The following is a 16670-nucleotide window of genomic DNA, read 5'->3' on the forward strand; positions in this document are numbered from 1 at the left end:
CCAGTAGCTCGCTTTTTTTCATGTGGTTCCCCCGCTAATCGAGGCCGCATCCACCTACTTATATGAGAAGTAGGTTCTATCTAATGAGTTAGCAATAGTCATTCAATAAGCAGAGAAATGTGAAAGAAAAAGCAATTTTTAGCTAAGGAATTTAAAATAAAAAGCAATTTTCAGCAATTAGCATGCAATAAGCAAAGCAATTACTCAGTAATTGTCAAACATAAGCGAGTTGTATAATTTAAAGATATTATTGACAATAACAAACACGTACCGAGTTTGTTAATACTTACATTGAGTTATCATCGCTAAGTTGACCAAATTATTAGTACAGGTTATCACATTCACTAAATGAAAATATGTGTTTTTATCAATTGTAACAATGCTTGCATGACCTAACCAACCGTTGGTGTTGTGGACGCCAATCTTCAAGAGACAAGTGAACGGGTGTGAGGAAAACTGGCAAGATGAACACGTCGGTGTGGGTGCGACTGGTGCACGGGAGAGAAGTGGAGCTAGTTGGCAGATGGAATTAGGCATCACTCTCTTGCTTCAGTTAAGTTCCACTCAGATCAGGTGGGTTGTCGCATGGATGAACATCGCATGGGTTGGAGTAATTCGGAGTAGAACTGTCCATGTTGTTCCCTTCATCGTAGGCACTTCAGTGGACTGTGGATCGATCAACAATAGTTACGTGAGTTGGCTGTCAAACCGATATGACGTGCCAGCCGAATCTAGCGACCAGGTATGCAGGGGATGGAGGTATCCTGTGGAGTAATCATATCAGCAAAGGTGAAAATGTCGATTGGGAGTGAAATGGAGGGAGAAGGAGAGCTGCAGTCAGCGGTCACGATCTTGCTGTAGATAGACTACATGCTCAGTTTACGTGTAGTTGTAACTGTTCGAAGTTAATTGAAAACGATCGATATGCAAATCCTGTTTAATGAAACAAGTAATAAATGAACAGGCAGGTGTTTTTTCGGTATTTAAACGCTAAGACCGTTGTTTGTTTATTGATTAGCAGTGGTATGATGAATTCTTGGCTATAGCTTAAATGTTATAGCTCATACACGATATTATGTTTTTTGAGGAACCGTGTCATGCGAAACAGTGTTCTATTGAAAAGTATTGCAAGAAGAAATGCAAAGAACACCATTTAGCGTGACATAGCTCTAACCAGATCCACTGGAAAACATAAAACCATGTAAAACCCTAAGTCTTTGTTTAGCTCATACACGATATTATGTTTTTTGAGGAACCGTCTCATGCGAAACAGTGTTCTATGGAAAAGTATTGTAAGAAGAAATGCAAAAAACACCATTTAGCGTGACATAGCTCTAACCAGATCCACTGGAAAACATAAAACCATATAAAACCTAAGTTTTAGTTTAGCTCATACACGATATTATGTTTTTTGAGGAACCGTCTCATGCGAAACAGTGTTCTATTGAAAAGTATTGTAAGAAGAAATGCAAAAAACACCATTTAGCGTGACATAGCTCTAACCAGATCCACTGGAAAACATAAAACCATATAAAACCTAAGTTTTAGTTTAGCTCATACACGATATTATGTTTTTTGAGGAACCGTCTCATGCGAAACAGTGTTCTATTGAAAAGTATTGTAAGAAGAAATGCAAAAAACACCATTTAGCGTGACATAGCTCTAACCAGATCCACTGGAAAACATAAAACCATGTAAAACCCTAAGTCTTTGTTTAGCTCATACACGATATTATGTTTTTTGAGGAACCGTCTCATGCGAAACAGTGTTCTATTGAAAAGTATTGTAAGAAGAAATGCAAAGAACACAATTTAGCGTGACATAGCTCTAACCAGATCCACTGGAAAACATAAAACCATGTAAAACCCTAAGTCTTTGTTTAGCTCATACACGATATTATGTTTTTTGAGGAACCGTCTCATGCGAAACAGTGTTCTATGTAAAAGTATTGTAAGAAGAAATGCAAAAAACACCATTTAGCGTGACATAGCTCTAACCAGATCCACTGGAAAACATAAAACCATATAAAACCTAAGTTTTAGTTTAGCTCATACACGATATTATGTTTTTTGAGGAACCGTCTCATGCGAAACAGTGTTCTATTGAAAAGTATTGTAAGAAGAAATGCAAAAAACACCATTTAGCGTGACATAGCTCTAACCAGATCCACTGGAAAACATAAAACCATATAAAACCTAAGTTTTAGTTTAGCTCATACACGATATTATGTTTTTTGAGGAACCGTCTCATGCGAAACAGTGTTCTATTGAAAAGTATTGTAAGAAGAAATGCAAAGAACACCATTTAGCGTGACATAGCTCTAACCAGATCCACTGGAAAACATAAAACCATGTAAAACCCTAAGTCTTTGTTTAGCTCATACACGATATTATGTTTTTTGAGGAACCGTCTCATGCGAAACAGTGTTCTATTGAAAAGTATTGTAAGAAGAAATGCAAAGAACACCATTTAGCGTGACATAGCTCTAACCAGATCCACTGGAAAACATAAAACCATGTAAAACCCTAAGTTTTAGTTTAGCTCATACACGATATTATGTTTTTTGAGGAACCGTCTCATGCGAAACAGTGTTCTATGTAAAAGTATTGTAAGAAGAAATGCAAAAAACACCATTTAGCGTGACATAGCTCTAACCAGATCCACTGGAAAACATAAAACCATATAAAACCTAAGTTTTAGTTTAGCTCATACACGATATTATGTTTTTTGAGGAACCGTCTCATGCGAAACAGTGTTCTATTGAAAAGTATTGTAAGAAGAAATGCAAAAAACACCATTTAGCGTGACATAGCTCTAACCAGATCCACTGGAAAACATAAAACCATGTAAAACCCTAAGTTTTAGTTTAGCTCATACACGATATTATGTTTTTTGAGGAACCGTCTCATGCGAAACAGTGTTCTATTGAAAAGTATTGTAAGAAGAAATGCAAAGAACACAATTTAGCGTGACATAGCTCTAACCAGATCCACTGGAAAACATAAAACCATGTAAAACCCTAAGTTTTAGTTTAGCTCATACACGATATTATGTTTTTTGAGGAACCGTCTCATGCGAAACAGTGTTCTATTGAAAAGTATTGTAAGAAGAAATGCAAAAAACACCATTTAGCGTGACATAGCTCTAACCAGATCCACTGGAAAACATAAAACCATGTAAAACCTAAGTTTTAGTTTAGCTCATACACGATATTATGTTTTTTGAGGAACCGTCTCATGCGAAACAGTGTTCTATTGAAAAGTATTGTAAGAAGAAATGCAAAAAACACCATTTAGCGTGACATGGCTCTAACCAGATCCACTGGAAAACATAAAACCATGTAAAACCCTAAGTCTTTGTTTAGCTCATACACGATATTATGTTTTTTGAGGAACCGTCTCATGCGAAACAGTGTTCTATTGAAAAGTATTGTAAGAAGAAATGCAAAAAACACCATTTAGCGTGACATAGCTCTAACCAGATCCACTGGAAAACATAAAACCATATAAAACCTAAGTTTTAGTTTAGCTCATACACGATATTATGTTTTTTGAGGAACCGTCTCATGCGAAACAGTGTTCTATGTAAAAGTATTGTAAGAAGAAATGCAAAAAACACCATTTAGCGTGACATAGCTCTAACCAGATCCACTGGAAAACATAAAACCATATAAAACCTAAGTTTTAGTTTAGCTCATACACGATATTATGTTTTTTGAGGAACCGTCTCATGCGAAACAGTGTTCTATTGAAAAGTATTGTAAGAAGAAATGCAAAAAACACCATTTAGCGTGACATAGCTCTAACCAGATCCACTGGAAAACATAAAACCATGTAAAACCCTAAGTCTTTGTTTAGCTCATACACGATATTATGTTTTTTGAGGAACCGTCTCATGCGAAACAGTGTTCTATTGAAAAGTATTGCAAGAAGAAATGCAAAGAACACAATTTAGCGTGACATAGCTCTAACCAGATCCACTGGAAAACATAAAACCATGTAAAACCCTAAGTCTTTGTTTAGCTCATACACGATATTATGTTTTTTGAGGAACCGTCTCATGCGAAACAGTGTTCTATGTAAAAGTATTGTAAGAAGAAATGCAAAAAACACCATTTAGCGTGACATAGCTCTAACCAGATCCACTGGAAAACATAAAACCATATAAAACCTAAGTTTTAGTTTAGCTCATACACGATATTATGTTTTTTGAGGAACCGTCTCATGCGAAACAGTGTTCTATTGAAAAGTATTGTAAGAAGAAATGCAAAAAACACCATTTAGCGTGACATAGCTCTAACCAGATCCACTGGAAAACATAAAACCATATAAAACCCTAAGTTTTAGTTTAGCTCATACACGATATTATGTTTTTTGAGGAACCGTCTCATGCGAAACAGTGTTCTATTGAAAAGTATTGCAAGAAGAAATGCAAAGAACACAATTTAGCGTGACATAGCTCTAACCAGATCCACTGGAAAACATAAAACCATGTAAAACCCTAAGTCTTTGTTTAGCTCATACACGATATTATGTTTTTCGAGGAACCGTCTCATGCGAAACAGTGTTATTGAAAAGTATTGTAAGAAGAAATGCAAAAAACACCATTTAGCGTGACATGGCTCTAACCAGATCCACTGGAAAACATAAAACCATGTAAAACCCTTAGTCTTTGTTTAGCTCATACACGATATTATGTTTTTTGAGGAACCGTCTCATGCGAAACAGTGTTCTATTGAAAAGTATTGTAAGAAGAAATGCAAAAAACACCATTTAGCGTGACATGGCTCTAACCAGATCCACTGGAAAACATAAAACCATGTAAAACCCTAAGTCTTTGTTTAGCTCATACACGATATTATGTTTTTTGAGGAACCGTCTCATGCGAAACAGTGTTCTATTGAAAAGTGTTGTAAGAAGAAATGCAAAGAACACAATTTAGCGTGACATAGCTCTAACCAGATCCACTGGAAAACATAAAACCATATAAAACCTAAGTTTTAGTTTAGCTCATACACGATATTATGTTTTTTGAGGAACCGTCTCATGCGAAACAGTGTTCTATTGAAAAGTATTGTAAGAAGAAATGCAAAAAACACCATTTAGCGTGACATAGCTCTAACCAGATCCACTGGAAAACATAAAACCATATAAAACCTAAGTTTTAGTTTAGCTCATACACGATATTATGTTTTTTGAGGAACCGTCTCATGCGAAACAGTGTTCTATTGAAAAGTATTGCAAGAAGAAATGCAAAGAACACAATTTAGCGTGACATAGCTCTAACCAGATCCACTGGAAAACATAAAACCATGTAAAACCCTAAGTCTTTGTTTAGCTCATACACGATATTATGTTTTTTGAGGAACCGTCTCATGCGAAACAGTGTTCTATGTAAAAGTATTGTAAGAAGAAATGCAAAAAACACCATTTAGCGTGACATAGCTCTAACCAGATCCACTGGAAAACATAAAACCATGTAAAACCCAAGTTTTAGTTTAGCTCATACACGATATTATGTTTTTTGAGGAACCGTCTCATGCGAAACAGTGTTATTGAAAAGTATTGTAAGAAGAAATGCAAAAAACACCATTTAGCGTGACATGGCTCTAACCAGATCCACTGGAAAACATAAAACCATGTAAAACCCTTAGTCTTTGTTTAGCTCATACATGATATTATGTTTTTTGAGGAACCGTCTCATGCGAAACAGTGTTCTATTGAAAAGTGTTGTAAGAAGAAATGCAAAAAACACCATTTAGCATGACATAGCTCTAACCAGATCCACTGGAAAACATAAAACCATGTAAAACCCTAAGTCTTTGTTTAGCTCATACACGATATTATGTTTTTTGAGGAACCGTCTCATGCGAAACAGTGTTCTATTGAAAAGTATCGTAAGAATAAATGCAAAAAAACACCATTTAGCGTGACATGGCTCTAACCAGATCCACTGGAAAACATAAAACCATGTAAAACCTTAAGTTTTAGTTTAGCCAATACACGATATTATGTTTTTTGAGGAACCGTCTCATGCGAAACAGTGTTCTATTGAAAAGTATTGCAAGAAGAAATGCAAAGAACACAATTTAGCGTGACATAGCTCTAACCAGATCCACTGGAAAACATAAAACCATGTAAAACCCTAAGTCTTTGTTTAGCTCATACACGATATTATGTTTTTCGAGGAACCGTCTCATGCGAAACAGTGTTATTGAAAAGTATTGTAAGAAGAAATGCAAAAAACACCATTTAGCGTGACATGGCTCTAACCAGATCCACTGGAAAACATAAAACCATGTAAAACCCTAAATTTTAATTTAGCTCATACACGATATTATGTTTTTTGAGGAACCGTCTCATGCGAAACAGTGTTCTATTGAAAAGTATTGTAAGAAGAAATGCAAAAAACACCATTTAGCGTGACATGGCTCTAACCAGATCCACTGGAAAACATAAAACCATGTAAAACCCTAAGTCTTTGTTTAGCTCATACACGATATTATGTTTTTTGAGGAACCGTCTCATGCGAAACAGTGTTCTATTGAAAAGTATTGTAAGAAGAAATGCAAAAAACACCATTTAGCGTGACATGGCTCTAACCAGATCCACTGGAAAACATAAAACCATATAAAACCTAAGTTTTAGTTTAGCTCATACACGATATTATGTTTTTTGAGGAACCGTCTCATGCGAAACAGTGTTCTATTGAAAAGTATTGCAAGAAGAAATGCAAAGAACACAATTTAGCGTGACATAGCTCTAACCAGATCCACTGGAAAACATAAAACCATGTAAAACCCTAAGTCTTTGTTTAGCTCATACACGATATTATGTTTTTTGAGGAACCGTCTCATGCGAAACAGTGTTCTATGTAAAAGTATTGTGAGAAGAAATGCAAAAAACACCATTTAGCGTGACATAGCTCTAACCAGATCCACTGGAAAACATAAAACCATGTAAAACCCTAAGTCTTTGTTTAGCTCATACACGATATTATGTTTTTTGAGGAACCGTCTCATGCGAAACAGTGTTCTATTGAAAAGTATTGTAAGAAGAAATGCAAAAAACACCATTTAGCGTGACATGGCTCTAACCAGATCCACTGGAAAACATAAAACCATGTAAAACCCTAAGTTTTTGTTTAGCTCATACACGATATTATGTTTTTTGAGGAACCGTCTCATGCGAAACAGTGTTCTATTGAAAAGTATCGTAAGAATAAAGCAAAAAACACCATTTAGCGTGACATGGCTCTAACCAGATCCACTGGAAAACATAAAACCATGTAAAACCTTAAGTTTTAGTTTAGCCAATACACGATATTATGTTTTTTGAGGAACCGTCTCATGCGAAACAGTGTTCTATTGAAAAGTATCGTAAGAATAAATGCAAAAAAACACCATTTAGCGTGACATGGCTCTAACCAGATCCACTGGAAAACATAAAACCATGTAAAACCTTAAGTTTTAGTTTAGCCAATACACGATATTATGTTTTTTGAGGAACCGTCTCATGCGAAACAGTGTTCTATTGAAAAGTATTGCAAGAAGAAATGCAAAGAACACAATTTAGCGTGACATAGCTCTAACCAGATCCACTGGAAAACATAAAACCATGTAAAACCCTAAGTCTTTGTTTAGCTCATACACGATATTATGTTTTTTGAGGAACCGTCTCATGCGAAACAGTGTTCTATGTAAAAGTATTGTAAGAAGAAATGCAAAAAACACCATTTAGCGTGACATAGCTCTAACCAGATCCACTGGAAAACATAAAACCATGTAAAACCCAAGTTTTAGTTTAGCTCATACACGATATTATGTTTTTTGAGGAACCGTCTCATGCGAAACAGTGTTCTATTGAAAAGTATTGTAAGAAGAAATGCAAAAAACACCATTTAGCGTGACATGGCTCTAACCAGATCCACTGGAAAACATAAAACCATGTAAAACCCTAAGTCTTTGTTTAGCTCATACACGATATTATGTTTTTTGAGGAACCGTCTCATGCGAAACAGTGTTCTATTGAAAAGTATCGTAAGAATAAAGCAAAAAACACCATTTAGCGTGACATGGCTCTAACCAGATCCACTGGAAAACATAAAACCATGTAAAACCTTAAGTTTTAGTTTAGCCAATACACGATATTATGTTTTTTGAGGAACCGTCTCATGCGAAACAGTGTTCTATTGAAAAGTATCGTAAGAATAAATGCAAAAAAACACCATTTAGCGTGACATGGCTCTAACCAGATCCACTGGAAAACATAAAACCATGTAAAACCTTAAGTTTTAGTTTAGCCAATACACGATATTATGTTTATTGAGGAACCGTCTCATGCGAAACAGTGTTCTATTGAAAAGTATTGCAAGAAAAAATACAGAAAACATCATTTAGCGTGACATAGCTCTATCCAGATCCACTGGAAAATATAAAACCATGTAATCCCTAAGTTTTTATTCTGCACTTACTATGTATATTATATTATCATTGTATATTCATGGTAAGTTGGATTTACTGTAGATGTATGCAAATTAATAACAAGCATAGTTGTTTGTTATTTGCGTCATTATAAGTAAATAAATAACGAATGTAGACTTAAAAAATAACTATTATCTTATAATATTACGTAGGTAGTATGTTGGTTATGACTGCACACATATGAATTAAACTAATGCAGTTACTTTCATTTCTAATAACATTTGGTATATTTGGTAACATTTAAAACTAAACAATTTTACCAGAATATATAAAATATGACTCGCTTTCTGTTTTTTTAACTGAAGGTGTTTTCTTTTACCTTTCAATTTTTAAGTATTTTTTTTTTAGCCATATTTGATTTGAAAATTTGAATAACAAAGTTTACATTGTTAGGTAGTGCTTTCTTCTCCAATTATTGTTTTTCCAAGTAGTAGGTATTTTCTAGCAATTTCACTTTATTTAGCCTGTATACATGTATTAATTACTTCATGTATGTTTTTGTATCGATGAGTGATCATTCTTCTGTCAATACTGGTGAGACCCGCTTGTGGGAGGCCAGAAATTAACATGATCAAATTTGTTTTTGAATTTGCTTAGAATGGTATAGAACATTCATTGTTGATTATAGGCTTAATATTTTTTACATACACCATTAAAGGTAAAGCATGGTCGTACTTAATATCCTCCTGCGGCTTAGGTTTTCAAACACAATAGCGAAACAATGGGATTTGGTTTAAGGACTTTTTTCATGTTTAGCCCATCTGACAGTCGTCATATTTACCCATGTTTATGAATGAAATTGTTCGTCACTGCCGGATACAGGTAATTATTGACCTATTTTATTCCTTAACACAATAAATAATGTTCTAAATAACACTTTTCATTTATATATTTGTAGCCACAAATCTGTGCAATTGATGATGCGTCTTTGCTGACACAATGACGATGACGATTCATACACCATTGAATGCTAATGTATAATATTACACTGTACTGATTCGACGTACCATAACACATATTCTTTATTCTGTCCGTTCCATTACAGGACACACGAGTTTTACTATGTAGCGTTTATGTGTACTCATTAATCGATTTCCAGCTTGGCATTTGTTTAAGTTTTTGAATATTTCCTCGAGCAGACATTTGTAGTAATGTTATTTCTTAAAGTTTCTTGATGATGAGTAAACAGGCATCCGGGTAGTTTCCTTTCTTCCTTATATTTATTATTTAAGGCGTATATTTTTTTGTTTACTTAATTCTAACTTAAGTTACTAATATACGCTAGTATAAAATATTCTTTAGTACAATTTTAATGGAACTTATATTTTTTCAAATCAATATAATTTGCAAATGTTAAATACCTACATTAAAATGTATACAATACACATTACACGTATTTAATCGGTTATAAAAACTTATTTTTCATTATACAATTTTATTTTCCTGAATTAATGCATGAAAATATCAAGTCGTTTGTGTTATAAAGTAGCTAATCCAACTTACCATGAATATCGTATTTTTTTTTTATTATTTTAGTAAATATATTTTGGTTACTGCTTAGTGAATGATAAAAAAATAAGTGACTATAATGACAAAGATTAATTTTACTTAATGTAAGTTAGGTATTGGGTAAAATGCTTTTGAATGATGATTTGTTTAAATATACTTCTACAAGTATAATTACTGCATAACTTATTGCTTTAAGTTGAGAAAGTAGCACTTAGGAGAAAAATGTATCAATAAACATTACTGGTGTCTTCATCGAAATATTTTAGTATTAATTTATTGTTTACTAGCTTTTGCCCGCGACTTCGTCCGCGTGGCGTGTTATATAAGAGAGAGATCTTTGTGTGTGTGGGAGTGCATACTTATGCAGTTTAGATTTTTTCATAAGTACATTTTTTTTTCCCAATAACTCCCATTTTTCAAAATACAGCCAAAAATAAACTTTATATTTACTAAGGTATGCATGCATGCTAGATTGAATCAATTGATTGAATTGTTTTTTTTTTATTGATTGTTCATTGAGTTTTAATTTTAATACACACTTCCTCTCTTCCCTTCAACGTTGCTGTGCCCTACAGGGTCCATGTTTTAGTTCCTATGCCTATGTAACACCCCATTGTACTACATGGAATGCAATAAATAATTTAATTGAATTGAATTGAAAATATCTATCTTACGCGGTTTCGATTTTTTCATACAAATGTTTTTTTCCCACTAACTCCCGTTTCCGTGGGAATTTTGCAATATCCTGTTGCAACTAAGCTTTAAGTTAACTAAGGTACCTGCATGCCAAATTTCAAGCGTCTAACTTAAGCGGTTTAGATTTTTCATACAAAAAGATTTTCCCGCTAATTTCCGTTCCCGTGGGAATTCCGGGAATTCCTTTCTTAGTGCACCTCTACGGTACCTAAGCTATGTCCCTTCCAAATTTCAAATGCCTACGTTTAGCCGTTCAGGCTATGCGTTGATATGTCAGTCACTGAGTCAGTCAGTTTCTCCTTTTATTTAGATTTGATTTTTTCATACAAATGTTTTTTCCCGCTAACTACCGTTCCCGTGGGAATTTTGTAATATCCTGTTGCAACTAAGCTTTAAGTTTACTAAAGTACCTGCATGCCAAATTTCAAACGTCTAACTTGAGTGGTTTAGATTTTTCATACAAAAGGATTTTCGGGAATTCCTTTCTTAGTGCACCTCTACGGTATCTAAGGTACCTGCATGACAAATTTCAATTGTCTAACTTGAGTGGTTTAGATTTTTCATACAAAAGGATTTTCTTGCTAATTCCCGTTCTCGTAGGAATTTCGGGAATTCCTTTCTTAGTGCACCTCTACGGTACTTAAGGTATCTGCATGCCAAATTTCAAACGTCTAACTTGAGTGGTTTAGATTTTTCATACAAAAGGATTTTCCCGCTAATTCCCGTTCCCGTAGGATTTTCGGGAATTCCTTTCTTAGTGCACCTCTACGGTATCTAAGGTACCTGCATGCCAAATTTCAAACGTCTAACTTGAGTGGTTTAGATTTTTCATACAAAAGAATTTCCCTTCACTACTCTGCTCCTATTGATTGTAGCGTGATGAAAAGTATACTATAACCTGTCCAGGAGTGTGAAGAATAATTGTACCAAGTTTCATTAAAATCCGTCCAGTAGTTTTTGTTTCTATAAGGAACATACAGACAGACAGACAGACAGACAGACAGACAGACAGACAAAAATTTTACTGATTGCATTTTTGGCATCAGTATCGACCACTTATCACCCCCTGATAGTTATTTTGAAAAAATATTTAATGTACAGAATTGACCTCTCTACAGATTTATTATAAGTATAGATATACGCACTTAAATTTGGTAACAATATTATTTGTAAGGCGTTAGCGTTATAAAGTAAAAAATGAACATCAATAAATCATACGTTTGCTCACAAAAAACAAACAGTTTTAGCGCTTAAACACTGAAACAGAATTCTTTTCAAATAACTTCGAACAATTACCACTTTAATACACCTAAACTAAACATTGTCCATGTACAGCGAGATCCTGAATACTGATTACAGTTTCCGTACTCCCTCCTTTCCAGTCCTAAGCGACATTCAAACCTTCACTGACACGATCATTCCACAGGATACGTCCATCCCTTGTATCCCAGATCGCAAGAATCGGCTAGCACGGCATAGCAGCTTGACAGCTAAAACTCACGCAACCATTGTTGATCGACCTACAAAATCCACCGAAAATGCCTACGACGATGGGAACGACACCGACAGTTCTACTCCGGATCATTCCAACCTGCGACATTCATCCATATGACAGCTTACTTGATCTGAGTGGAACTCAGCTAAAGCAATCGAGTGATACCTGCCTCCATCTTCCAGCCAGCTCTACTTCACTCCCATGCACCGGTCGCACCCGCAGCCAAGTGTTCATCCTGCCAGTTCACTTCACGCCCGTTCTCTCGTCCCCTAAAGATGAGCCTCCACAGCGTTAACGGCTGGGAAGGGCATGCACACATTGCCAATTGATTAACACATATTTTAATTCAGTGATTGTGACTAATAAAATGGTAAACCTAGCTTTGAAATTCAATGTAACCATCATCAAATCGAGTGCAAGCTTGTTAAAGTCAGTTTTATCGTTAAATTATACGAAAAGAAGAAAAAACAAGATAGAATGAATATAAATAATAATAAATAATTCGCAATATACGATAATTTCAGCACATGATTTAACCGATCTAAAAAAACCCAATAAGCTTAATAACAGAGATGAACTGTTCAGTCTTTTCAAGAAGTGCCACCCTAATAAAGTTACGTTAAACTTAAAAGTTCTGATATGATAACGTTATTCGAGAAAGGTTGGTCATTTACGATTCGGTGTCTGGGTAGTAGTACTTTTATGTCACGTCTTTCGCGAACGCGACCTAAAGCTACATACAGTTGACCGTGACTAAACATGTCAGATCTAAGATCGACCCCAACGCGACTAATCGTTTGACCCTGGCTCTTGTGAATGGTCATTGCATAACACACCTGCAATGGGAATTGACGGCGACACATCTCGTAAGGGCTGTTATGTTCTATAGGCGCTTTAAAAAGAATTCGAGGGATCAAATAATCTCCTAGTTCACCTTGTTTCCGAACTTTAATAATATATGGAGATGTTTCAACGACTATTACTTTGGTGCCATTTACTAAGCCGTCCGCGAAACTAAGATTACGCGTGATTACACAAACACATTCTAATTTTAATTGTAAGTCGAAATCTGGAACACCTTGTGGTCGAAGTGTATGTAAAAATTCAGGACTAAAATATACTTGATCAGCGTTGTCGCTTAAAACTTTGTCTATGGCATAAAAATGTAATACTTCTCCTGGTAGTTTGTCTAAAATAACGGCATTAATTTCTCTAACTGCATCGTTACGGGTGCATAGAATCGCTCTGAAGGAGCATACGCCTGGCTCAGTAAGGGTAACTTCTGGAAATACAAAATCAATTAAATCTTCTAATTCAGTAACATAATCAATGGATTCAAGTTGGACTAATTGCAAATCATTATTATTTGTTTCTAACCTATGAGTAGGTAATGAATTTGAACCCAGTTTTAAAAGAAATTCTGCATACTGTGCGTCATCCTTACATCTCTGTGAAGTTACCAAACTAAATTTTTTCAATTGTTTCCAAATAGGAGAAGTTTTTAGTGACGCGTTTAATATATCAAAATTCATTCGTGCTTCTGGGACTACAGGAGGAATTTGACGAAAATCTCCTGCAAAAATAATTATTTTAGAACCAAAAATTTTGTCTGACCTCATCAAATCCTGCAATGATCTATTTAATAAGTTTATAAGGTATTTATGAGCCATCGGCGCTTCATCATACACAATGAGATTAGAATTGTAAATCAATTCAGCTCTTTGAGTACCATTTGAGATGTTCCAGTATCCGCTATCATCTAATAGATGTAAAGGAAATCTAAACAAGGAATGAGCCGTCATTCCGTTTGTGTAATTTTGAGCAGCAATTGCAGACGATGCACAGGTTAAAACTATACCTTTAAGGTTACCGCGGATATATGCAGTTATGACCTTCAATAATAGCGTTTTTCCGGTGCCGGCGGGGCCATCGATAAAAATCGCACAGTTGTTGGATTCTCGGTAAACACTATCTACGCAAAGCTTTTCCACGTAATCGAATACGGCACGTTGATCGGGAGATAACTGTGGCAACCACTCTTCTACGTATGATTTCAAACTATCTAAATCATATTCAGTGCGTTCCCTATCCAATTCCGTTGACCTGTAAATTACTTCAGGCAAACCTTGTTCTACTAAAGAAGTTCCGTGTCTCCGTAGCATTCTATCTATTTGAATGAGGCACATGTTAAACGCGTTTTCTTCGTCATCTGGCACCCTGTAAAGGAAATCTTCGGCCAATTGACGTTTATACGTGTTCCACAGTGACGCAACTGAGGCACCATTAACAGCCAGCGTTACAAAAAAGCTACGAAGTCGTGGTCCGGTTAAAAAAGTGGAAGCTTCTTCCATAGCCCGTTCATATTCGACTGCGTCGTCCGCAAGTCCTACGAATTTGGCAGCTTCTTGAAAAGTTTTGCAATTTGGACCTCCAATTTGAAGTAAATCCGCGAAACTACGACAAGGGTAAACACTTAAAAGAAGTCTTAAAAAGAACTGTTCACCTCTGTTCGGCGCGACCCAAAATAGACGCGCGACGAGCTCACCCCGCATCCTTCGCGTAAGAAATTTGCCGTTCTGCATTTGCACTGCCTGAACTGTCTTTAAACATGGATCTTTCGCATGAATGTTGTAAGTTTCGAAAAAGTCTAAGTAGGATACCCGATCAAACTCCTCAGTTAAAGGCCTACTGAAATAGTCTAAAAGATCTGAACCTGCATTATTAACTGCCTCGTTCGCGTGGCCAGGCTTAAAAAATACTGAATTTTGATCGGGCAAATGTACTGTTAACATTTTTACCGTAGGGTTCCTAGCTACAATATCAAATTCGAGAACTCTCCACGCTGCTTCGCTAGAACTAATATATCGCTTAGTGACATATTGTTCGATTTCATCCTCACGATGTTCTTCATCAACAACGGCAATACGGGCTTCATCAGGTCCTTTTGTCATGTATTTGAATAAATACTTAATTATGGCACGCTGTGTGGACACTTCTAAATTTATGTGAGCATCATATTTTAGGAGAAGAGCAGGATTATAAGGAACGACCCATAAATCATTAACTATTACGTCTCTGCCGCGATATTTAATAATCGCCTGATTTTTACTATTGCGACGTAAATGAATAAAACCTCTATCGTCACTGAAGGTGACTGGTGTTTCTTTTTTTGGGAAATATTTTAAGCAGTTTTTCTTTTCACTATTCCAACACGGCAAATTAGTTCGGTAAGGAGGGCCGCATGGACCATGTATCATATGATCCATGACAACTTTGTATAATATAGTTTGTGCCGGATCGGGTATGGTAGCACGAACAAACTTATCAATATCCGCACTTTCTACAGGTCCACCACCTTCCACTCTAAAAGCAATATGCGCATGTGGTAGTCCTCTTTTTTGGAACTCTATAACATGCATTATATAAACAATTTTTCCGAACCATTTACCCGATTTTAAATCTTTTAATAACTCTCCGAGTTTTAAGTTGAAAACTCGAGCACAAGTAAGGGGGTCTTTTGATCGACCTGATAATGTTGAATTTTTTATTTCAGGCCAGTTGGGGTTACATGTTAAAGTTAAAAAATATGATGGTGGACCTAACCTGTTTACCATTGCTATAGCATCCAGGTATTTCTTTTTCATGTACCGTGGACCCCCTGTGAATGAGCTAGGTAAATAAATTTTACCAGGTTCTACTCCACCTTCTCCTAAAATAAACTCGTCATTAATTAATTCTTGGAGTGGAGCTACTCTTAGCCTGTTTTGTTGTTTTGTTTGGCTATTTTTCAAAAACCGCAAGCGTTCTTCTAAAACTCTACAAAACATATCAACTAACCACTCTTCAGATAAACGACCAAATATGCTAAACCGCGATTCGGATAAAAGTAAACAACGGACATATTTAACCTGATTAAGCTTATTGCCCTTATTATCTCTCATATCTGGATGCCAACCAGTATTTCCGTGAGGATATAAGAGAGGATACTGGAAAGTCTCGTATAAGGAATCCATTATATCTATTGTTCGAGGCCTACCGTCTGCTATCTTTTTAACTACAATACAGCGTGGAGAAAATTCTTCGCGGTCTGTACTAATAATTGCGGCAATTTCTTGACCAATAGGTTGATCTCCGAGGATGTTACCGTGAGTCGCACGAGTAGTTTTTTCGAACTTCAAGAAAGCTTCTGATGATACCTCTAAACTTAATCTTCTAAAACAATTTATGTACGGATTAACTGTGTGCATGAAACCTGTAATCATTCGAACTACCGTTTTATCTAAACTTAATTCGCCAGCTAAACTCTCTCTCTCGCTACTGTCATTTATATAAAAATTAATATTATTGGGACTTTCATTGTAAGATAAATCAAATATACGGTGGTAAATACGTCCTTGAATTTTTAGAAAAGATATACCTTCTGGATGATGGTAACCGTGGGAAACACCTAATGCCGAAAATGCAAAAATATTATTGTAAGCGCGTGGT

The 16670-nt window shown here is 35.6% G+C and overlaps 1 protein-coding gene across 30 annotated transcripts in view; it reads right to left on the reverse strand.

Annotated features, from left to right (window-relative positions):
- LOC126381459 (uncharacterized) overlaps window positions 1–16670 on the reverse strand; it is a 197786-nt gene that overhangs the window by 82186 nt on the left and 98930 nt on the right. The gene's annotated exons all lie outside the window — the stretch shown is intronic.

The sequence above is a fragment of the Pectinophora gossypiella genome, unplaced genomic scaffold (assembly GCF_024362695.1).
Source record: "Pectinophora gossypiella unplaced genomic scaffold, ilPecGoss1.1 Pgos_55, whole genome shotgun sequence".
NCBI classification, from domain to species: Eukaryota; Metazoa; Arthropoda; class Insecta; order Lepidoptera; family Gelechiidae; genus Pectinophora; species Pectinophora gossypiella.